Source organism: Dryas octopetala, chromosome 9 (assembly GCF_963921425.1).
Source record: "Dryas octopetala chromosome 9, drDryOcto1.1, whole genome shotgun sequence".
Taxonomy (NCBI): Eukaryota; Viridiplantae; Streptophyta; class Magnoliopsida; order Rosales; family Rosaceae; genus Dryas; species Dryas octopetala.
The window spans coordinates 8,660,561-8,686,311 of record NC_141374.1 but is presented as its reverse complement, the minus strand read 5'-3'; the positions used below and the strand labels follow the sequence as shown (position 1 = coordinate 8,686,311).

Sequence of the window (25,751 nt, the reverse complement as noted above, 5' to 3'; positions counted from 1 at the left end):
TCTGTGATTTTCAATTCTCTGAATGCAAACAGATATTTGGTAGAGCTTGTATAAAGAGAATGTTATGAAGGAATTGTGACTGAATTTTCTAAAGACAAGATGCTTTATATAATATTTTTTCAATGTGTGTGGACAGTGTGGGCTTATATTCATGAATTTTCATCTAATTCTTAGATTTGTAATACATGACTAGAGTTGAAAACAAATACGACAAAGACTCCAAAGTCCAAATATAAAAAAGGCTTTTTTGCATAAAGGTCCTCCAGGCTATGAAGGTTGTGCGCAAATGCCATTCGGAATTTTTTTTTTGACAATTTGCCATCTAGTCTTTCAAAAAGGAGCAAATTTATCGTTTGCCGTCAAATTTTCTGTTAAATCAAGAATTTTAAATAATTTTTTTATGTAAATATAATTAAAAATACAAAAAAAAAGGTAGCTACTGGCCTCGGAGTTAGCCACTCCGATTTGGGTAGAGAGATCGAATGAGAAAAATGAGTGAGAGAGAGAGAGAGGGAAGAGGAGAGAGAGAGAGAGAGGGGGGGGGCCGGAAAGTGGTGTCGCATGCAACTAGGTGGTGGGGAATCTGTTTTTGCCGAAGAAAAAAGATTAAACATTCTAATTACAATTTTTTGTTTAGACATTATATTTTATATATTTATTAAATATTTTATGAGATGAATTGACAAAAATACCCCTAATTTAAACTTGTGAATGGATGGAATTAATGACAAATGGTAAATTTTCTCCATTTTGAAAGATTAGATGGCAAATTGTTAAAAAAAAAATTTATGGATTGATGACATTTGCACACAACCCTCATAGTTTGGACGACATTTGTGTAATAAAGCCTATAAAAAAAAGTAATGGTTTGGACAATTAGGTTACTTAAGGTAAAAGTTAGAGTTGTTCAATGAGTCAAAGGATCAAATCCAACAAACGAAATTATACGAAGACCATATATGACAACGCACAAAGGAATTCTGATCTATTATTCTATTATTTTTAGGTAAATTACTCCAAAGAATAAAAAATACAAATTTCTTGACTGAAAAAACACCTAAAAAAAATATTAAATAGAAGGACCTTACATGCTCATACGCGTGTCTATCAGTGCAGATCGAATAAGGCTATCGAGGGCTTGGAAGATGCAGACTGCATCTGCATTTGCTAATTTTTTGTTTTTGAAATTAGAGAGAATAAAACGATGTAACTATTCTATTGCTAGTCAACTACCTAATATTTTCTATAAAAAGTTTCAATATTAATGGTAACCCCGGCAAAGTACAAGCAATTCTTTCCATTTTCATATAAAATTCATTATAAATGGTTGGTAACGAACAACCAATTATTTCCCCTTTTCCTTAATTAATACTTTCAGTACAAAATTCAGTATAAATTGTAAGAGGTAATAACGTAGGACCAATTCTTTTTACCTTTTACATAATATTATTCGTATAGAATTAAAAAATGTTAGTGATAAGGTACAACCAATTCTTTTCCGCTACCTAATACTTTTCATATAAAATTCATATATAAATGGGGAGTGGTAAGGTATATCAATTCTTTTAGAGAAAAAAGGTATAACCAATTCTTTCCCATTTTACCTGATATTTTCAATTTTCATATGATATTCAATATAAATGGTAAGTGGTAATTAAGGGACAACTAATTCTTTTCCATTTTATCTAGCTAATACTTTCCTTTATAAAAAATTAAAAATTAAATCTAAATGGTAAGTGATAAATTAGAATCAATTTATACTTTTCGGTTGAGGATAAAACCATGGTGCATGAATAATTCATAAGTAAAAATTGTCTAACAAAATAGTTGAGTTATTACTATAACTATAATTTGTTTAATTAAATACTTTTTTTCTTTTACATTAAAGGGAATCGAACATGAATTTAGCCTAATTCTAATCTTATTCTATTCACCCTCACTACTTGAGTATTAAAATCCTTTTTTGATATGCACGTTATTTTTTTTTTCTAAATAAAATAAGAGTACGTTAATTATAAGATACTAACAAAGTAAAACATTAACCAAAAAGCACCCAATCCATTTTTATTAACTTGCGCACACCTTTCCACCGGCCCAAAACATAACATGCGGACACTTTCCAAAAGACTAGCATCAACGCATCACCAAAAGGAGGAAAACTGAAATCAACAACTCTTCATGTTCACTCTCAAGCATCATTCTGCAACTGCTACAGCAATAACGAAAAAAAGAAGTTCAATCTCTATGGTTTCATCTATAGTAACTGCAACTACAAGTCTGCAACTTTAATAAACTACAGTTTTAGTTCACTTGCGCGCAGTTAGAAACTGCAACTCCAATAAACTGCAGTTTTACATTTTCATATTTTCACTTGCAGTTTCAAAAACTAAGCTAAAAAAAAAAAAAAATCAAAAACTTGCTACTGATAAGGAAGGCATGGGGGTGGAGCTGGCTTCCCCAATAACTCTCTGGGCGGTGTTATAGTGAGGAACTTTGCGTGTTCTCTCTCGCTCTCCCTCGCTGCCAAAGGCCAAAACCTTGAATTTGAGTCACCGGATTCGCCGGAAAGGCCGTCAAAAACCACCGACCTTTGGAGGTTCGATCCTCCGATTGTGGTGGTTTGTTGGGCAATCGGAATCCATGGGAAGACTCACCGTGACCTAGAGAACAAAACCCAGGTGGTGGGAAGTTGCGAAAAGGCCGTGATTGGAGTAAACGCCGAGGCTCCGATTGGGTTTGGGGGTTGTTGGGCTCAGGTTCTGGGGGTTGCTAGGTGTTTCGAGCTTACAGGGATGAAGAGGGAAGAGAAAGGAACTCAGGAGTGGTCCTCTCGTCACCATCCATGGCCGGATGCGTACACATGCCGGTGAGGAAAGTTGCAACGAGGGAGAGCGAGAGAGAACAGAGAGAGTGCTCAGGGACAGAGAGTGACCTAATTGTTAAATATTATAAATATATGTATTACATGTTACAAACAATAAGTAAAGTGTAGCTCAGAGTAATTATTTTCTAAAATAAATAATATAATAGCCTTTAGTTTCATTAATATTCTCTTTTAAGTCGGGTTGAACTCAACTTATAAAGAAAGAGAAGTACGTACTGCTAGCTGACAAAACTACCGGTTTTATATATTATTAAGGGAGATTTCCATTTAGGTTTTTTAATTTTACAATTTACTGACCAAAGGCTTATGACTTTTAAAATTATAACTAAAGTCCAATAATATTGTAACCATTCCATGTTACATAATATTGATCCATTAGTTTTTATTTTTTTTCACACATACCAGGCGCCGAGCGCTCGGTGGCTATTTTTGAGTCTTTGACAATACATTTTTACTTTTTCCTCAAGCCCTAGTTTGTTGGCTTTATATTAGGTTTTAACTCTAAGATTTTGGGAGCCCAAAATTTGAAAGTTAAAACCTAACATGCACCACAACTCTCATTTTATACCCTAGGAGGTATGATCAAGGTGAACTCGTACATATACCCGAGCTCAAAATCTTAGAGTTAAAACCTAACATGCAGCCTCCACAACTCTCATTCTATACCTTATGAGGTATGAGATGAACCCGTACCATATATCCCAAAAAAATAATAATAATAATGACATACTTCTTTGACGGCAATGATCAAAGGGCTTTATTTAAAAAAAATAAGGGCTTTATTTGAAAAAAAAAAATCATAACATTTTTTTTCAAATAAAAAATATTAGAAGGACTAAACTCTAATTTTTTTTTTTATTATTAAAGCACTCTTACATACACTATTTATTGACAAAATCATTCGTCGTCATACAACATTGTACAACATTGCACTCTTAACATGCCCGTCCGACTGTACTATTTATCACAAAAACTTTGGTTAGAATAATATTGTTGTATTACACTATCACTTCACTCACGTAAGCATTTTTTAGAATATTGCTCCATTTTCCCTACATTTTATAATGAATGAAACTCACTTTTGACCAATTAATTAATTCCAAAACATCATTTTTTAACCAACAAATTTTACAATGTCCATAAGAAGGAACATTAAAAGTGATTCATGCATGTGTGTCAAAAAGTGGCCAACAGGATCTAAGTTCATGATCTTGATTCTTAAGCATATCCGTTTGGATCCTGTCCAGATTTTCTATATGCATATATTTCAAACACCCGGCCCTAGCTATATATAACAGACCTATTATAGTTTTGTTAACCACAACAACCTCAAGCCTATTCCCATTTTCATGATAAACCATCTTCTCTTTGATCTCTTATATATACTTAATTATCAGATCAGAAGCACAATATTACTATAGACAGATGTATAATTTGTCAAGCTTCATCCCTCACATTAAATCTTGTTTATAATATAATATTATAGCAAGAAAGTTCGATTGAAAGGAGCCTTTGTGCACATGGAGAGGACTCCAAAAGACACAGTCAACAGCTACAACATGATCGGAAGAAAGTCCAAACATAAATGTTTGGTTCAACAGCCTCAATATAAGATGCAATCGGATCAATGATTTACCAGAAAAAGTATTAAGGTAATGCATATATATATACATGCTCACACAAAGTCACAAACACAATATTTATAGCCCTTTTGTTGAGGTATTCATCTCAAACATATTGAGATTTGACTTATGAAACTCATTTCGCATCGTAATATATTCACTTGAGATTTCTGATTATCCATATTCCTTGATTAATTTCAATGTTGCTAATTACTTTTTTATGTTTTTTTTTTTTTTTCTTTCTTCTCCATACTAATCAAATAGCTGAAGTGGGGGCAGCTACAAGCTCAAGTGGGGATTTGGCAAGGCGAAAACCGGACCGTCCTCCTAAGAGAAGCTCCAGGCTCACTCACGACAGAAAATCATGTCGATCGAGCTCGATGCCATGCAGCTAGGAGACTTGGAATCACAAAATGGGTTCAACTACATAATTAAGCCCTGAACAGCTGCTGATAAAAACGATGATACGTGCATTATTTGTGCGGATGGAGGCGAGTTACTTTGCTGTGAAACATGTCCATCCGCCGTCCACCAAACATGCATGAACATGGAGGTGAGATTCATTTTTATTTTTTAGACAAGTTCCTATATATCTAAGAATAATTGCGATCTTTGTTTCTTAACATTGTAAAATTTCCTTCAACTTTTAATTGCAGATCGAGAATTCCTGAAGGCGAATAATGGTTCTGTCCTTATTGTGTCTGCAAATTTTGTAGACTTGCTGGTGATCCTGATGATGAGAAGTTTAATATTTCTCATATTTGGAGTGCCCTGAAGGAAGAAATATAGTCCCACTGAACACATTGATGTGTTTCCTAAGCCTTGGCCAGGCTACAGAAAAGCTTGACAATTTGCAAAAAATGTGGGACAACTAGCATTATTGTTTGCCATGCAGCCAAAGTCTAGTTTATGTTAAATGTAGCAGTTTATAGGTTCCTCTAACTTCCTCAACTTCTTCAAACCTCTCTTACACTTGTAACTTAATTACTAGCAGTTGTAAATATTGTACTCCTCTTTAAAATTAAACATTGTAACCATTTGAGATTAAGAGTTAAAGGAAATATTATTTTTCCTATCTTTATCAGAGTGCTTTCATCCTACATATATACTGCATATTACAAAAATTCTCAGCATCAAGCGCATAATCGTATGTGCAAAGTTGCCTGTTATTAAATGTAAGAGGAAAAACTTTTGGTAAAAACACAAGAAACAAAGGAACCATGAAGAGCCAGAGAGAAAATGAGAGAGGAAAAAATTGATGGGACAAATTCAGAGGCTCAAGAAAACTACGAAAATAAATGGGCAATTAGAAGTGTGTGTACAATTAGTCAATTACCAATTTATTATATAATAATTAAATTACTTCTAAGTCCAAATTTTGTAATTACGTTACCTACAAATCCAGTTGATTTAAAACTAATTGAGAAGGGCATTCTTTCCGTGTCTATACTAACGTGATTCTCTGTCTCTCACACACTCTCTCTCATCGCTATCTCATTCTTCTCTCTGTCTCTTGCCTCTCTCTCATCACTCTCTCCTTCTCTTCATGTTTCTCTGTTTCTCTGTTTCTCGCTCTCTCCTTCTTCTCTTTCTATCTCTCGAGCTCACTGATCTCTTGGCGCTTTTCGATCCTCCTTCGTCGATGCGTCACCGAAGCCAGCGGATCCGATGCACCATCTGCTTGCTTGCAGATGTATCATCTTCCAGATGCAAATGCATATGACATTTTTTTAATATGCTTTTGAAGTTTTCAAAAAAAAAAAAAAAAAAAAATTGTTGTTGCATGCAGATGCTGAGATGCATTGATGCTCTTTAATGTTGTTGAAGCATTTAGAAAAAAAAATTACACAATGAACAATAACCTCCCTTGATTGAGAAATGATCAACGAAGAATTTTGAATAGTTCGTGATAGTCTAGTGAAGGAAATTGGAGCATCCTCTCAAAACTAATTAGCAATGTGTGAAGAAGTCCAACTCCTTATAAGCCACTATGTAAGGTTATAATTTTTCAATGCGGGACAACACTTCACATTCTCACACCTTCTTCTCAGTGCACCCGTATCGTCACTTAAGCCAAACACGTAGACACTTGACAACTCATATTGGATGACGTACGTGGAGCACATGTGGCCACTCGTCCTAACATACGTGGGTAAACTTGTTTTGATACTATGAAGAAATCTAGGCATCTATCTTAAAACCAAGGAATTAAATTTCGTTTTTTTAGGGTGTCGAAATCGAAACACATGTTTAATAATTTTTCGGGAAAATTTCGCCGAAATTTATCGAAATTTACCGAAATTTATCGAAATTATCGAAATTTTCATATTTTCTATTTTCTCCAACTTCAAAAATTCACCAAAAATAGCCCGAGACTCCAAATAATTCACCGAAAAATTCTACGAACTCGTATTGATGAGTACTAATTTTCTATAACCTCAAAATAGTTAAATTGATTTCAAAAAAATTATGAAAAATCCTACTCTTATAATTTAATTCTGAAAAAAATAATAATCGTCAAATTCTTGAATTTTCATTTTCTAAAATTCATTTCCACACAACTAAGCTCTAGAACCACAACCAAAGGTCTAAGTTAGTTAAAATAAATTTAAAGAAATTCCTTTACACAAACCTTAAAACAAATTTGAAAATTTTAAGTAACAAAATTACCATAAGTCAAAATTTGGGTTGTTACACTTAGTGAAGACAAAGCTTGGCTAAGTAAGAGACACTGGAAAAAAGGAAGGAAAGATCAAAAATAAAAAAAGACTAAAGAGAGAGGCACGGGGAAAAAAAGTAAGGAAAGAAAAAAAAAAAAAAAAAAAAAAAGGGGGGGGGGGGTTTGGGGCCTTTGGGCAATTGAAAAGAAGAAAAAAAGGTTTGAGATTTCTTTTAGTTATTTTAAACCTTAAATTTTAATACATTTCTATATAAAAAATAATTAAAAGTATCCTAAATGGCTTAAAACCTAAGATCCTAAAAAATATAGAGTATATAGGGTTTAATGTATAGATTATAGAGTATAAAGAGTATTAGGGTATATAGAAAATATAGAGTATTAGGGTTTAGATTTTAGTGTATAATTAAATTATACAGTATAAATTAAGAATATACTAATTTTGTTTATTCATTATACTAATTTTATTTAACAGTATTTGCTCCAGCGCGCATTATATTCACCTTATATCACATGAAACCTACTATATAATTTGATTTCTTCAATGTTTTTTTATCAATTAAGTAGATAATATGTTAAATAAACATATGGTAAAGTTTTATTCAAAATTTTCGTATTTTGATAGTAATTTCCGTCATTTCCATCTAATTTCTGTTGAAATTTAAAAATCTTCGAAATTTCCTCGAAACTCGAAATTTTATTCCTTGCTTAAAACCAATTGGCAATAAGCTAGAGAAGTTGCTCAACCTTTATATTATAAGCACTTACACAAGACTATAATTTTTTAATGTATGATAAAACACTACACTCCACATTCTCACATCTAGCACTAGGCCATCTCCATCTGACATGTGATATATATAGATGCAAACTTGGCATGTGATTCCATGTGGTTGTGTATGTTGGATACAAACGCCTACGCCTACGGGGCAGTTAGGAGTCGCCGGTGTTGGACGGCCAGCGGTGAGAAGGTTTTGGGGTTGGGTGGGTAACTGGAATGGGTCCTTGGTTTTTAATTTATTTTATTTTATTTAGGTGTTATTATAATTTAAATACATTTATTATTAAAAAAAAAATAACATAGTGAAACACATGACACAATTTAAGTATGGTGATGATGCTCACCACCAAATTGAGGTGGTGAGCAAATCTGCTCTCTATTTTGTCTTATGTGTCAGACATGCACCCCAAATACATCCATCTGGACATACATGCATCTAGTGATGCATGAAACTGAACATGCTTGCATCTGGACACGCTGGCGAAATAATTGTGGGTTTCCAAATTTTCTATGTAGCAGTCCACAAATAGAAGAGTGGTTGGTAAAAATCTAGCTAGTAAATTACTTACACATATCCTATCTTTAAAATACATCAAGTTCTTGGCCCAAAAAAAAAAATGAAAAACATCAAGTTCTTGGCCCAAAAAAAAAAAATATACATCAAGTTAATATAATATGAGTGGAAATATTCCCACCCCATTCATATTTTCTCACCCACTATATTTTCCACCCCTTATGAATTTTCAAAAAGCATATTAATTTAATTATTTCATCCCCTATTTTCCTAAATTATCCTTATCTCTCTCCCTTCAACATTATTTTCTTCTTATCCCGCACTCTAACCTTAAAAAGGGAAAATGAAAGAAACCAATCATGGCCTCTTATAAAAAAAATTGGTAATTGCTTCATGGATTTGTTTAATGCCTTGGATTTCTTTAGGATTTAGTCATGAATTTATTAAGGGATTTATTATTATTGCATTAGAAATATGATTTTTCTTAAATCCAATGCTCCTATATAAGGGGTGGATGATTTATCAATGTACAGTGTCGGGCTGATCAATTGCCATGAAACCTTGAATTCTTTTTTTTTTTTTTTCTAATTTAAATGTATCCTTTTCAGTAATTTCATAAAAGAGTGAAATTTATAATTTTTTTCTGAAAAAAATGGATGGGGAAATAAGATTGGTGGGTGGAATTAGTAAGCACTTATACCCTTCTCCATAGGATAATGCATAGGATAATGCATATATCTCATAAATATATTATCTTGATGCAAAATTAATTATTTTTCCACATCATAATATATAACATACATGTGTGATAGAAAAATTATATAATGATGCAAAGATAATTTAATTTTCACACATCACGCTCACATATACAGTATTCTCAAATTTTTATAAAGTACAAAGTACAATTAATATTAATAAATTGAGTCCTATATTTTTTTCCCTTGGCAGATATATGGTGTCATGTCGATCGCAAGATTTTTAATTTATATCACTAATTCAAATATTGAACCACCTAATTAATATAGTCTGATCGACAACATTATTATCAAACAATCAATCAAGAAAGAGCGACATCGAATATGACTCTCCAAGAGTTACACTTCATAACTTTATAGAACTAAACCCTAGCCGCTAGAGAGGAAATCATAAAATTTTTGTCTGCAGCGGTCTTGATATCCCAAGCCACCGCAAGCTAGTGTTTGACTATCTTTTGGAGAGTCCATTTTTGGATCTTAGCGTTTTTTTAGCGTTTCATTATAAAATCTAGTTTTTTTTTTTTATTTGAGTGTCGTCGTGCCTGTCGTAGCTGTTGTGGTCATACCTTTTCCAAAGTTATGTTGTATTTCCTTGTCTTGAAACGAGAAGGAAGAACGTTTCGGGTATGGAGTAGATAAAAAAAAAGCATTTAGTGGTTTTCTCTCTTGAATCAATAATGATTTTGGTTCAATTACGGAAACTAAGTTATCGATTGGGGATGAAGATGCAGGTATTTGCCTCTTAGGGTGGGGTCAGACTCTCTTCAGGCGGGTTCAATGATTAATCATCCGGCGGAGTGTTGGGTCCCAGATGGAAACCTAGTTTAAGAGGTAAAATTTGTGTTAGCACATCAAAACCTTTTTACCAATTCGGTGGCTAACTCTCCTTATTTTTGGTTGAGTGAGTGTGTTATAAGTTTTTGGTTAGATAGGAGTAATGACTCATATCTTGTATTAAGAATGGTAAGTCTGTTTTGACATCACATTCGTAAAAAAATTGTTTGCATTTTGATTTTAAAAAAATGATAAAAAAAAAAAAAGAGATCAATTGCATATTATGCAATAATTAATCTTTAGGTTGTCTAGTGACCCTCATTTTTCCTTCATGTAGGTAATTATGTGTCTAATAAATCACCTATTTTAATTTACATTGTGTTAATTGATGATAGTATATCACACCTTTGATTGAGAATGATTAGCGAGGACTAGTTCCAGATAGTGATAGTCGAGAACTATGCTGAACTATGTCGGGGAGGCGATATAGATTCAAACTTGGCATTTGATTCATTCAGGTAGGGTTTGTCCTCTCTTATGATTAAGGGTGGGCATTAATACCAAAAATACTGAAACCGTCCTTTTCCGTCTCATTTCATCCTGGTCAATCCCGTCCCAAAATTTTGTTCATTCATCTCGTCACGTCCCGTTCCTAAATGAGATGAGAATGGTTCTGATCGATGTTTGAAAATCATCTCGTCCCTTACCGTCCCAAATTATATTTTATTTATTATTTTAAATTTTAAAGCTTTCTTTCTCTCTCTCTAACCATTTAATTATTATTTTAAATTTTAAAACTCTCTCTCTCTCCCCAACCCGTGACAACACTTTCTTTCATTCTCTCTTCCTTTTTCTTCCTTTTTTCTCCCTTTCTTCTCTCTCCAACCCGTGCCCTCACTTTCTTTTCTTCTATCATGTGCCCTCACTTTCTTCCCAGCCCTCACTTTCTTTTCTTCTCTTTTTCTTCTCACTTCCTCCATCTCTCTCTCGCGACCAGCACCTGGTCAGCCACCTAGCCACCTTAAACTCGAGCCACCCAACCACTTCCAGCCCGCGCGCGACCTAACCCAGTCACCCACCTCCCTGTCCGGCCATTTTCCCAGCCACCTATTTTTCTTCTTTTTGTCTGGGATCGGGTTGGTATCGAACCCGTACCGAATTGGTTTGGTCCGGGACGAGACGGTACCAGAGCTCCAAAATGCCCACCCTCGTCCCGTACCGTACCGTACCGATCCCGAATCCAAAGTATAAGATGAGAATAAGATGAGGTTAGTCCTCTCCCCCCCCCCCCCCCGTCCCTTGCCCACCCCTACTTATGATGAAAGCCCTGGCCTAATCTTCTAACCCTAGTAGAGTTGCGTCTTTTATAAGACTCGAGTAGTCTCATTCTTCCAATAACAGTATGCAAATTCAATTTTGATTAATTCACTTATTATTTTGATTGATCCATAAATGGGGATAAAATTTTCATGTGTGACCTTGTTTCGAGCTTACTTGATTTTTTAACTTAATTATCAAAGTATTCTAAGTGGAGCACTCATCAGTGTCAAGCTTCCTCTAGCTAATAGTAATTCTTTTCTTTCCATTCGTGATGATATTAAGTAGGTGCTTTTCACATTATGTACCAACATGGTTGGGAGTGTTTCTATAGGAAGCGCTTTTTCTCAGTAGCAATTTCACTAGGAAAGTGCTTCTTGTAAATGTACTTGGAAGTGTGCTTCCTAAGGAAGCATCTACCTAGGTGCTTCACCAAAGCGCTTCCAAATGTTTTTATAACCCAAAAACGGTTTTAATTTTTTTTACCAAGCACAAATGAAAGTGCTTTTAACTATTTAAAAGTGCTTTTAAGCTAGCCTTCTAAGAGTATTGCCAAACAAGCTAGCTAGCCTTAATCATCTAAGAATTCTAGTCATTCACTCCACTTGTGTCATCCGATGATAATTTCTTTTACTGTTTTTAGCAATTCTCTAGTGAACAAATTTTCAATATCTACAAATAATTATGCAATTATTCGCCTTCTACAAATGAGGATAATGTGATTTCTATTTAGGTTGTCATTCTAAATATACAAATAAATATTAATGGGATTAGCTTAATTAGTAGATTACATATAATTTTCAGATTTTCATCCATTGGTCAAGATTTAAGGAGTCCTTTAGACCCCTATATATACCCTGACTACTGATGCATATAGTGCATAGTTTGCATAGTTTGCAAGAAGCATATTTCCATTCTCTGAATTGGTAGAGTTGGAGATGAACTCTGGTCGGGCAATGATTTACCAAAAACTTTTTAAAGATTTAGTATCTTAAGTTAGGTTTCTGGTAAATCATTGTTCCGATTAGAGTTTGATTCCACTAAAAATATTGATTCATGTCCGTATTGAAGATGAATTCTAGTCGTTTAGCGATTTACCAAAAAATTATTGGACTGAAGTGTCACTTTTAGTTTTTTGGTAAATCGCTAATGCGATTAGAGTTTAATTCTTCAAGTGACATCAGAAGATATAGGAGGTTTACACAATAGACTTCACCCTTTATATATCCCTCATGTCATGTTTTATTTTTATGATTTGCTTTATTTTACTTGTATTTTGTCTCATCAGATCTAGCTTGATCAGCTGGTAGCAATGCTCAAAAGTGTTTTATTGTATGGCAAGGAAGTCTATGGATTTGCTACCATAGTCAGATCAGGCTAGATCCGCCAACATATTCCTGCTATGTTTGCCTAGATCCTAGACCTTTCCATGGCGGCCACAATTTCTTTTCCCACCCCTAATTTAATGGGCGTTTCCAATGACCTGGGTTTGGTGATAAATTCATGGTGTGGCCAAGGCTAGATCTGGTGACGACCACCACAATTTTTTAAATTGTTTTTTGAAAAATGTCTTTGAATGTAATTAATTAAAATTTGAGACTCATGGTGATATTTATATATATATCCTAGCTAGTTTCACTTCTTGACAAATCTTTAGCATCAATAGTAAATCGGTCTTAGCCTATGCGTCGATCTTCAACCACCACATCAACCACAAACAATGGATTGCAGGTCGTAAAAAACATGATCCATGAGAATCACAAGCCACGAGTTATATATATGTCAAAGAACACGTCACAAGCCACACACATACACCCTTGTAGGCTTAATTTTTTAAAATATTTTTTAATACATAAAATAATTTAGACCAATAAATTGAATGAGTTACTTAATTTTTGCTTTTCCAAATATTTTCTTCTTTTGGTTGAATTTTTCCAATCTTTTTGTTTATTGTTGTAATTATTAATATTTTTTCAAGTATTTGACTGAATGGATAAATGATAAATCTAATAAAGTCTCATATTGTGTGGTTGTGATTATGATATAATTAAATTCTCTATCTCGTATTCTTAATTAGTTCTTCCTTACATTCTTAGTTGTGCAGTAGTTAAATATGGACAATCTGATAATATTATTGGATTTTAAAATGATCGATTCTTATTAGGACATACAAATCAGTGCCAAATTAAACAGAACATAAATGGCTCGATCTTTGTTACTAGTAGTGTAACAAAAACGTTTAGAATCAATGTCACTTATATTACTTTTATTATATATGAAGAAATCAATATTGTAACATGGAAGAAAAAGTTTATGTCAATATGAAGAAAAGTGGAACAAAAAGTTACACATGTTTGTACATTGTGTCTGCACAAGTTTGCGCCTGTGGGCATGCATAAGAGAGATAAAGATAATGACCTAAAAACCAATGCCAAAACAGAACATATATAACGGCCGGCCTTTTGTTCTGATAATGTAACTTATATTGTTGTCTTATGTGGCAAACATGCATGCACCCGAAAGGCATCCATTTGGACATGCATTCATCTAGAGATGCATGCATGCATCTGGACAGCCTGGCCAAATAATATTGGATTTCAAAATTTTCTATGTAGCACGCAATCCTCAAATAAGAATGGTTGGTAAAAGCTAGTAATTACTTAACATATATATATATATATCCTATTCACAAGCTAGTTAATATATATATAATAAAATTCACTTTTTCTCCTCAGGATATATCTCATAATTAAATACAGGATCTTGATGCAAAATTAATCATTATCTTCCCATTGTGATAATAGACATATGAGATGGGAACATAATTTATATAATGATGTAAAATAATTTAATTTTCATACATTACGGTCACATATGCGAAAAATTATTGATACTAATAAAATACAAATTTCAATTAATATTAATAAATTGAGTTTTATATGTTTTCTCTCCGCAACTCTATGGCATGTCAGGTTGCTAACTCTCATAGTGTTACATTTTATAATTTTATAGAACTAAACCCTAGCCACTTGAGAGGAAAAACTCAAAATTTTCTTCTGTGGCAGTCTTGGTATATATCCAGGTTGCTAGTGACTGGGTAGCATTTTGACTGTCTTAGTTTGTCGCCTTGCTTGTCGCAACTGCTATGATCATGCCTTTTCCTAAGCTAGCCTGTATCATATTTCCTTGTCATGAAGCGAGAAGGAAGAAAATTTATGGGTATGAAGAAGATCAACAAGAAGCCTGTTGTAGTTTTCCTTATTGAATTAAGCATGATTGTGTTTTAATTGGGGATACTATTTATCCACTAGGGATGTTTAACATTTTTTAGCAGTCAAACAGGGCATGCACTTGTTGTAGATGCGGATTAATATTAACCTCTTATAATAAGGTCAGACTATCTTCAGGCATGCTCAATGATTGATCATCTAACGGAGGGTTGGATCCCAGGATGAAACCTAGTTGAAGAGGTAAAATTTTTGTTACCTACGTGGACACATATATTATTATATATAGGGTAATTATCAATGTATAATAAATCACTTTGTATTTCCATTGAGTTAACTGATCATAGTATGTCACACCCTTGATTTAGAATGATTACCGAAGAATTCTGAATAGCGATAGACGAGCACTATATAGTATATACCGAGCTACATCGAACAAGCGATATTGATACAAACTTGGCGTATGATCCAATCCGGTAAGGTATGTCTCCGCTTATGATGAAAGCCTTGACCTAATCTTATAATTTATCAATTCATTTATTATTAATTTCAACTTTGAATATTAATTTTATCAGTGATGATATTAATTTGGTGCTTTTTACATTATGTATTAAATTAAAGAGATAATTAGGCTTAGGTCCTTTAGAAAAATAGTTTTTAGATGGAAACCGGGGGTGTTTTAAAATTTATAAGAAAATCTTTTTAATTCATAATAATTTATAAGAAAATCCTTTTAATTCATAATAAAATTTTTAAATTTATAAGAAAATCATTTTAATTTATAATAAAGTCTTTCCCCAATATGAAGGGTATTTCCCCCTATTTAAAAGGTATTCCCCTTCATAGGGTGTAGAGTTGACTTTGTAGAGGCTGCATATTAGATTTTAACTCCGAGATTTTGGGCGAAGCGCCAAAATCTTGGAGTTAAAACCTAACATAAAGCCGTCTAAGAAGAAAAATAAAATGACTTAATTAAAAACCCTAAATCACTACCGGTCTTAGTCTAAAAAAAACTCATAAAATGGACTGAACTCTAAGTCTCCTTTAAATTAATCATCTAAGAATTCTAAGCCATTGGCTCCACCTGTGTCAAGCTTTATCCGATGATGATTTCTTTTATTATTTAACAATTTTCTTGAGAACAAATTTTCAATATCTACAAATAATTATATACAATTATTCACCTTCTACAAGTGAGGATAATGGGATTTCTATTTAGGATTTCATTCTAAATATACAAAGAAATATTAATGGGATTAGCTTAATTAGTAGATTACATATCATTCTCAGATTTTCATCCATTGGTCAAGATTCGATGAGGAGTCCTCTAGACCCCTATATATACTCTGACTACTGATGCATATAGTGCATAATTTGCAAGAAGCATATTTCATTTCTTTGAATTGGTAGAGTTGGAGATGAACTCTGGCTGGGCAATGATTTACCAAAAATGTAGTTAGAGGTTCAGTATACATCTTAAGCTAGGTTTCTGGTAAATCATTGATCCAGTTAGAGCTTGATTCCACTAAAAACATTGATGTCCATGTCTGTATTGAAAATGAAATCTAGTTGGTTAGCGATTTACCAAAAAATTATTGGACTAAATTTAGTCCAATGATTTTCTGGTAAATCGCTGATTTGATTAGAGTTTAATTTTTCAAGAAGCTACACCATGGTTTACAAAGTAAATTTGACCCTTTATCACTCATGTCTTGCTTTATTTTTAAGATTTGTTTTATTTTACTTGTATTTTGTGTGACAGATTTAAGCTAAATCAGGTAGCAACACTGAAAAGTGTTTTACTTTATGGCTAGGAAGTCTATGGATTTGCTACCATGGTCAGAACAAGCTAGCTAGATCTGCCAATTAACATATATATTCATGTTATGTTTGCCTAGATCTATCTAGATCTTGCCATGGCAGCCACGTACAAATTTTGTTTCCCACCTCTAATTTAAGGGAAATTTCCATTGACTGAGAATGGCATGGGTTTGGTGCTAATTAAGCCCAACAATACTAAATCCGTCTTAGCGTAAGCGTTAATCTTCAACCACCACATCAACCATACACAATGAATTGCAGGTCGTAAAAAACATTATCCAGGAGAATCACAAGCCACGAGCCACGAGCCATGAGTTTTAAGTTCATCATAAGTCACTTGTGCCATGAGTTTTAAGTTCAAGAACACGTCATAAGCCACACGCATACGCCCTTGTCGGCTTAATTATTTTAAATATTTCTTAATACATATAATAATTTAGAACAATAAATTGAATGAGTTACTAATTTTTGCTTTTCCATATATTTTACTTTTGGTTGAATTTTTCCAATCATTTTTTTTTAATGTAATTATTAATATTTTTCATGTATTTGGCTGAATGGATATATAAATCTAATAATTCTCACATAGTGTAGTTGTGATTATGATATGATTAAAATTCTCTATCTCAAATTCTTAGGTCTTCCTTACATTTAAATATTTTGTCCAAAGTTATCGACTTATTCACATTTGAAATTTATACCCAATTAAATACTGATAAGTTATCGACTTATTCACTCGTAGTGTAACAAAAACATTGAATCAATTAATAACGTCACTTATATTACTTCTATCATATTGCCATTTATTCACTTTAAAGGCATCCATCTGGACAAACATGCATCTCTAACTAGACATGCATGCATCTTTTGCATCCATCTGGACACATTTAAAGATGCATGCATGATGCATTTGAACAGTTTGGCAGAATAATTTTGGATTTTTAAATTCAGATGCATGCAACTGGATATTTATGCGTCTGACAATATAACATACAAAACTATATATCTCAATTTTATGCCTGAACTATAATTTGTCTCCATTTAAGACATGAGCTATAATTATTGGTCACATGACCACTTTCTAAGGATAATTTTGTACTCCCAAATAGGCCCAACACATTAAAATCATAAGTCAATCCAGATCGAAGAATGAAATTTAAAAACTAAAAGAAGTCGATACAAAAGAACAAAGAGTGAGACGTACTGAAGGGAGATTATATATGTACGTAACAAGATCTTATAAATAAAGAGGGCTGCTATTTGCACACCCCTAAATTTCTTTTTGCACACTATTTTTCTTTTTTTTTCTCCTACACACCCTACACACTCATCTCAAATTCAAAACATCTCAACACACACCTAACCCATTACCAAAATACCCTCATTTCATTACACACCCACACACCTCATCTCTCTCCTTCCCTCTCTCTCTCTCTCTTTCTCTGTCAACACACACCCGCGCAGCACCACCACCGCGCGTAGCACTATCCTCCCTGCATGTGCACCATTCTCCTATCATTCTCTCTTTCCTCCCTGCTGCACCACCCTCCTCGCGCCCACCACCATGCCAATCTTGCACAGCCAAGAAGCTCCAACGCCTGACCACGCCGCCAACGCAAATGAGCTCGCACTTAACAGCTCTGCCCAGCTCGCACGACCACGCCGCAGTGCCAGCCAAAAGGATGAGCTTCGCAGGCCGTTCGGCAGTCATCCGCCGAAACCGTTTGTTCGGTAGTCATCCGCCGAAACCGGCAGGTTCGTTAGGCAGCCATCCGTCGAAATTTGAGTTTCCTTCAGCAGCCACCCACCGAACATTCGCTGCAACTCGATCTCCTCAGCCCGGTGATGTTCACCGGCGAACCAGGCGACGAGACACCCACCAAACACTTCTTCTCTCTTCCCTCTTCCTCTCCACACCCGCCAACCACCCAGAAAACCAGCGACGACGCCGAAACCAAAAGCACCACGCCGGTGTTGATTATGTTTCCGGCGGAGTTGGGAGACCGTACCACCCTCCTCTTTCTTAAGATCGGGGTTGGTGTGTGTGCTGGTGTGTGTGTTTTTTTGGTCGGGGTGAGCGAGGGAAATGGGCTGGTGTGTGTTTTTTTTTTTTTTTTTTTCTGTTGATGAGGGTGTGCAAAGAGAGAAAATGGAATTGGACTTTGGGTGAGAGAATGAGAGAAGAGTTTTTTCCCTTTGATTTTTTTTATTTCTTTTAAAAATGGTGTACAAAAAGAATTTAGGGGTGTGCAAATAGCAGCCCTCTAAATAAATAGTATTAATTAATATATTTATAATGTAAAACAGTGGAAGGCTCATCTACATTGAGAAGGAACCCGCGCGCATTCTCCTTTGTGGAAAGAATTAGTTCCATTTCTGGTCTGATAATTATGAGAAAAATAAAAAAGGAAAGGATCGATGCTTTTAACTTCCAAAGCTTCTTTTTTTTTGGCCATTTACTGTGATTCCAAAGCTTGATCATGAAGAACACCTGAGTTGATGAGCATTTGATATTTCAACCACAAATATCTAGTAAATGATAAATACGCGCATCGATCAATTATTACAAAAAGATTCCAAAACACAACCAAGTGGAAAATAAGTGATATAAATGCATGATATAACCATTCTTGATTCTTCAATATATTGAGGAAATTACAGATTTGGTCCACTTATTTTATACCTAGTTCAATTTTGGTCCACGATCTTTTTTAAGTTCTGTTTTGGTCCACTAATTGTTTCATTTGTTCAATAAAGGTCCAGATTTGTGACTTTAAATCCTTTGGGTTGTGTTTTCTTCGATTATAATTGAAGTATAAGTTATATTTCATTATTTCTTAATCATAAAAACAAATTTGGAGTACTAGAATCTAAGAGAATTGAGATTTGGTGAAGTTTGAAAAATTGGCAGTTTCGGGTACCCTACTTTGGGGTCAATTATCTTGAGTTTTAGAACTTCAATTTGAATGATCTTTATATGGTTGTAAAGAAGAAATGCATAGCTTTAAAACAAGTATATGTTTGCTAAATTTGGGTGAGATTTGATAGGGTAAAAGGCAGGCCAAATTTGAGAAAACAAATCTGGACCTTTATTGAACAAATGGAACAATTAGTGGACCAAAACATAACTTAAAAAAGATTGTGGACCAAAATTGAACTAGATATAAAATAACTGGACTAAATCTGTAATTTCCTCCAATATATAATATCAACTAGTAATTGATCTTTGTGGTTCTACTGCCATAATATTGGACCCTCGTGGCTTTCAACAGTTACAGTATATATATATATATATATATATATATATAATTCTTCAATCAATTAACTGAGATTATGCACAGCCAGGGTATAATTGTACTGCTTGTCATATTGGAAAGATCGATGTCATACATCATCCTGGGAATTATCTAAAATAGATTAACTCTCAAGACAATTTTCCCCCAAACCCTCAAATGACAATGATAAGGGCATCATTATAAATTTATAACACAATTCATGCTACCGAATTGTTGGCCTAGGCATACTGTACAACAGTAATTTGTGATTTATACTCTTTTTCAATTTTTTTCGTTAATAGTAATTTTCGTTTTAGTTATTAATATATTTGTTCAAGTATATATGTGGTTGATCGATCATCCTACAATTAAATATATTCTCTTTCTCAAATCCTTAGTTCTATGTCCAAATTATAGATTTGAAATTTAATTCCAAATTCTGATAAGAGATCGAGCATTTGTCATTATGGACATGTACGTGTGTGTGATTTCTTCAACTTCAAACATGGTAGTATGTATTCCAGTCCACCAATATCATGTTCTACCACCTACTTACGCTAGACTGAAAACTTGCGTTATGATTTGTCAATGCATACCACCTACTTACGCTCGCATATACTGATATATGGTATCCTTAAATTTAATTTTATAAAGTACAAATTTCAATTAATATTAATAAATTGAGTTTTATATGTTTTTTTTTTTTTTTTTTTTTTGCAGTTATATGGCATGTCATGCCGCCCTATCCTTAACTTATACCACACATTCAAATAAGAACTCACTTAATCAATAGTCTTTAAAGACAGTTTGATGATAAAAATATCAAACAATTCAGAAAGATCGACATCATATGTAACTCACGCAGTGTTACATTTTATAAATTCATAGAACTAAAGCCTAACCGCTTAGTCTTGGCATCCTAAGCTGCTGCAGGCTACCATTTTGACTGTCTTAGTTTGTTGCCGTACTTGTCGCAACTGCTGTGGTAATGTCTTTCCCTAAGTCTGCATCCTATTTTCTTGTCTTGAAGCGACAAAGAAGAAAAGTTATGGGTATGGAGCAAATCAACAAGAAGCCAGTTTTGGTTTTCCATATTGAATCAACAATAACCGTCTCTTAATTGGAGAAACTATCTTATCGACTGGGAATGAATTAGCGGTTTCTTGTTTCGATTTTTTGTCAGTGATGGTATTAATTAGGTGCTTTTCACATTATGTATTAAATTAAGAGTGCTGCTATTTGCACACCCCTATTTTTCTCTTTGCACACAAATTTCTCCTACACACCCCCTATTAATTTGTCAAACATAAAATTTCTTTTTTACACACCCCTATTATGACCAAAATACCCCAATCTCACAACCAATTCTAAATTTCTCTTTACACACCCTCTCAACCCAAACATTACACACCCCCACAAACACACACCCCCACAAACACATCTACACTACACACCCCCTACACATCTCACCTCACAGCCACAGCCACCATTGCCGACACACCCCCACAGCCACCATTGCCGACACCCACCATTGCCCCGACACCCACCATTGCCGACACCCATCTCCGGCTTCATCACCACCGTCATAGCCGTCGTCAGCACCGCCGTGAACTCCACCACAGCTCTAATATTCAGTGAGTTTCTATATACATTAGTTGTAAATGTAAATCTAATACTTTTTTATCTAATTTGAATTAGTTAATCCATCCCAAATACCTTTTTCGTCTATTTCACTAGATTTGTAGGGAGGATTTCGGGTTTTGGAGTGAGCATTTTCGGGGTTCCTCCATTTTCTGATTTCGCAGCTCGTTCGGCACTGGTCTGCCGAACGAATTCATTCTATTCGGCAGTCATCTACCGAACTAAATGAATTGGTTCGGCAGTACCCTACCGAACGAATGCAAAATCAGAAAATGCCCATACTTTGGTTCGACAGGGGACTGCCGAACAATGAATATTGGTTCGGTGGTTACCTGCCGAACAAATTGAATTAGTTCGGCAGCACGCTACCGAACGAATGGAAAATTTCGAATTTCCCTATTTTGGTTCGACAGCCATCTGCCGAATGGTGGAACTGTGTTCGACAGTCAACTGCCGAACAGTTTCACTTTGCTCGGCAGTTGACTGCCGAACCACCTGTGTTGAAATTTTTTTTTTTTTTTTTAGCTTTTAAAAAATCATATATTTGCTAAAACAATTTTCAATTTCTTGTTTGAAATTATAGGATGGACAGAAGAAGAATCAGACGTGGTGCATCTTCATCTAGAGGGGAAGTCCCCGATGTTGCCGATGATATGCAAAGAACACGACCCACAGCATCTGGGCGAAGAAGGCTAGTACAAGCACGAGCTAGTCGTGAGGCAATTCCTGAACAAGCTGAAGTTCCGGTTCAGGATTACAATGAGGATAATCCGAATGAGCTTGCTGAGCCTTTCCCGGGAGGTCCCATTGACACGTCCCTGCTGAGGAGTTATGGAACTCACGTAGCTGCTGAAATTTGGAACAACGAGGTATGATCTTTAACAGTTGGTATTTTATTCTTGTGCAACTTGCAGTAATAATGAGTGAATTTCTTTGGTTATGTTTGAATTAGGAACGGGAGCCTTTGAGGTGCATGTCCAAAACCACCAAGCTTCGTGAGTGGAAGTTGTGGGCCAGAACAGATAATGACCGGGTGAAGGGATATGTCCTTAATTCTGGGTTGACATCACTGGTGCAGTGTTCTTATCGTACGGTTGACAAAGTGTTGGTGTCCGCTTTTGTTGAGAGGTGGCATCCGGAGACCAATACATTCCACCTGCCTTTTGGTGAGATGACCATCACACTAGATGATGTAGCCAACATTTTAGGCATTCCGGTTGGTGGTGCACCAGTGGCTACACTTGTGGAGGATAACATTACTTGTGAATATCTACTAACTGCATATTTAGGAGTTAGTGGGGATCAGGCATCAGAGCAGTTGATGGACTTTGGTGGTGAGTACGTACGATTAGAGTGGTTACGTACGTGCTTTAGTGATGTCACTGATGCCGACTCTGAGCATGAAATCCAATGTGCAGCCCGGGCGTATCTTCTGTATTTATTGGGTTGTACCCTGTTTGTAGATAAGACTGGCACAAGGGTACAAGTGCAATATCTCAGACTGCTCACTAATCTAGACACCGTTAGCCATTATGCATGGGGCGCTGGATGCCTAGCATGGTTGTTTAGGCAGTTTGGATTTGCCTCTCGAGCTGGTGTCAAACAAATCGGCGGATATATGACACTGATAGAGGCTTGGGTGTACGAGCACATGCACACCATTTTCGGTCCAGCGTACGATATGAATTATTCTGAGAATACCCCTCGTGCGCTCCGCTGGACTCCAAGGCGGGATGGTGGCAGTGATCTTGAAGCAGTGCAAAGAATACGGCAACGACTTGATGTTTTGTCGGCTGACGAGGTAGATTTGTAATTTACAATTATTTTTATAAATTTAGGATTATATTATGTTTTCAACTATATAATGTTATTGTTTTTTTTCAGGTTATTTGGGAACCGTACAAATCCCAAAGACAAGCACACCCATTGCCAGCTATAGCATTCTTCACAGGGATGATAAGGTGTTTTGATGTTGTTGAGCCTTATTGTCCCGAGAGAGTACTTAGGCAGTTTGGGAGGGTACAGACGATCCCCCCTGCACCACGTGCGGTTTTTCAGGGGGTTAGAGGTTCGAATGCGCACTCATACAGACCCATGTACAACTATTTAGCTGGTATGTGGGAGGCATGGGGGAATCACGTGTTGTCTGAGGAGGCGCGCAGTATACCGGTGAGGCGGCCATCGGATACTGTGAGAGGGTACCTCGATTGGTTCACCTCTATATCACATCCAATCGTCCACAACCCTACTCGCAGAGGTGCATTTGACCCACACGCCACATCGGATATTCCACACGCCACATCGGATATTGCATACTATCGGGTACGTAAATTTACACAATAAATTTTCTCATTTTCCGATTGCATCTGTTAATGTTCGCATATTTTGGCTTTTAGGAGCGCGAGGCTCGGATGCTACGGATTACCCAGCCGATTATTGACATGGGCGAAGAAGTTGCTATCACACGTCCTACTTACCTCTATCAGACGGTTCAGAGTTTGCAACATATTTTACAGGGGACGCATTTGCAGGACACTATGACATACCAACGCGGTTCGAGGCGGCGTCCCCGCCAATGATTATAACTTGATATTTTTGTAGTTTCCGTAACTAGATAAGGTTTTATTTATGTCAAATACTATGGTTAATTTATATAATTGAATCCACCTCATTTTTTATGTGAAATACTTAGGTTCATGCAAAAAAAATATCCAAATACTTATATATACTTAAATCCACATACTTATATATATTTAAATAATACAATAATCTCATCATAACTCAATGTAAATGCATCAAGTCCAGAACATAATCAATCACTATCAAGAGACACTGGTTCTTGTGTGGATGGATCACTATGGCACACAAATTCTTTGAATTGCTCAAGGCGATGTTGGTATCTAGTATACCACATTTTTGCGCTTTCGGTGGCATGCAAGGTCCACACAGTAGGAATAGGTGGCATGGGGTGATCCGGTACTAAGTGTACCTATAAAATAGCATTACACATGAGTTCAATAAATATGGAATAAATATCCACTAAGTGTACCTATAAAGATAATTTAAATATCCAATAAAACAAACCATGTAGTTCAATGTGTACCTGTACGAAATGATCGTCATTGACAAAACCGATACCAATCTCACGAATCTCGGATCCCTCTAGTATATCTGGGTGTACGCTAAATGGTAGGCATGTTAAGCATAACGACCTAGATACATGGGTCACCACTACACCATAGCATGTCGCGATAACATATCCCATCTCCGGCATGTCCATCCAATAATCCTTTGGTGCAATAAGAGGTTCTTCAAAATACTCAATCGAATGCTTTAGCTCAGCAACTCGAGATCGACCAAATATGGACTCATATAGGATGGACAATGACCGTAACGAGTGGAATAAATCTATACGCACTTTCCGCCACGCATCTTCACCCAACCCCAATGCCAAAGCTACGACTCTATACCCACAATGACCGTCGGATTTCACATCAGTGGCACCGGTAATGAATGGCCTAATGCTAGCGTTGAATTGCTGTGTATACCGGTGGGTCGGAACAGATGGCGTGAGTGATGTCTTATATGCCTGTAGAAAAATATAAATAAATCCGATTATGCAATGAGTATTAGTAAAATAAAGTAAGATCATCCAAATGAATTATATACCTTCAATTTTGATACTCGTGCCTTTGGCATCTTCTTTGGTGAATTGGTGCCAACTGTACATATTGTAGGTGATGGTGAGTGGCTACCTTGACCCGAAAGTGCATACTCGAAGGCAGATGGCAAACGGCGGGTAGAATTTTCGGCTTTACTAGGGCGCCCTTTAGTCTTTACCTTCGCACGCGGTTCTTTTAGCACCGTTATCTCTGGATTCATAAGCTCTTCTATTTTCAAACTCATCATCTTCTTAGTGTCCTCATTCTGTCCTTCCATCCATATTGCTAGTCTATCAAGTGTTGACTGAACCGGTGGATTTGACACTATCACTTGTGGTTCGTGAAGCATATCCAACTTTCTCCAACGGGGATGCACTGAATCAAGTGGAATACGCATCTTACGTCGCCTATACGACAAAATCTCATGTGCACATGGCAAACAGTGTGTATGGCGAATCGTGCAATCACACGGTAATGTTCCAGTCGGATTTGAATCGGCCCTACAAAAAGAAAAGAATTATATTAGTCAGTAAGCATCACATTAATGAAGTGTTCATGGTAGTAATTATAGTTGAGTTAGTATCTAAATTACCGGCCAATCTCACAAGCAATTATAGTCAATGCCGCCATAGATACATAACCAATCAAATCTTTCAATTCCGGCTGTCTCATTTTGACTTGGACAAACGTTCGACTCTTCTCAAATGATGCCTTGATGTGTGTATGCTGCAATACTAACAATGAGTGTATATGTGCCCAAGAGGTATCAAAGGGAAGCTGGCTAGAGCCAAGTTCCCTTTT

At 35.5% G+C, this 25,751-nt stretch overlaps 1 long non-coding RNA gene across 1 annotated transcript; it reads right to left on the bottom strand.

Annotated features, from left to right (window-relative positions):
- Positions 1–23,985: 23,985 nt before the first annotated feature.
- LOC147273708 (uncharacterized) lies at positions 23,986–24,835 on the bottom strand. Its single transcript, XR_015119720.1, has 2 exons — positions 24,392–24,835; positions 23,986–24,277 (listed from the first exon to the last, which is right to left on the bottom strand). It is a non-coding gene; the product is annotated as an uncharacterized LOC147273708 (long non-coding RNA).
- Positions 24,836–25,751: the final 916 nt, after the last annotated feature.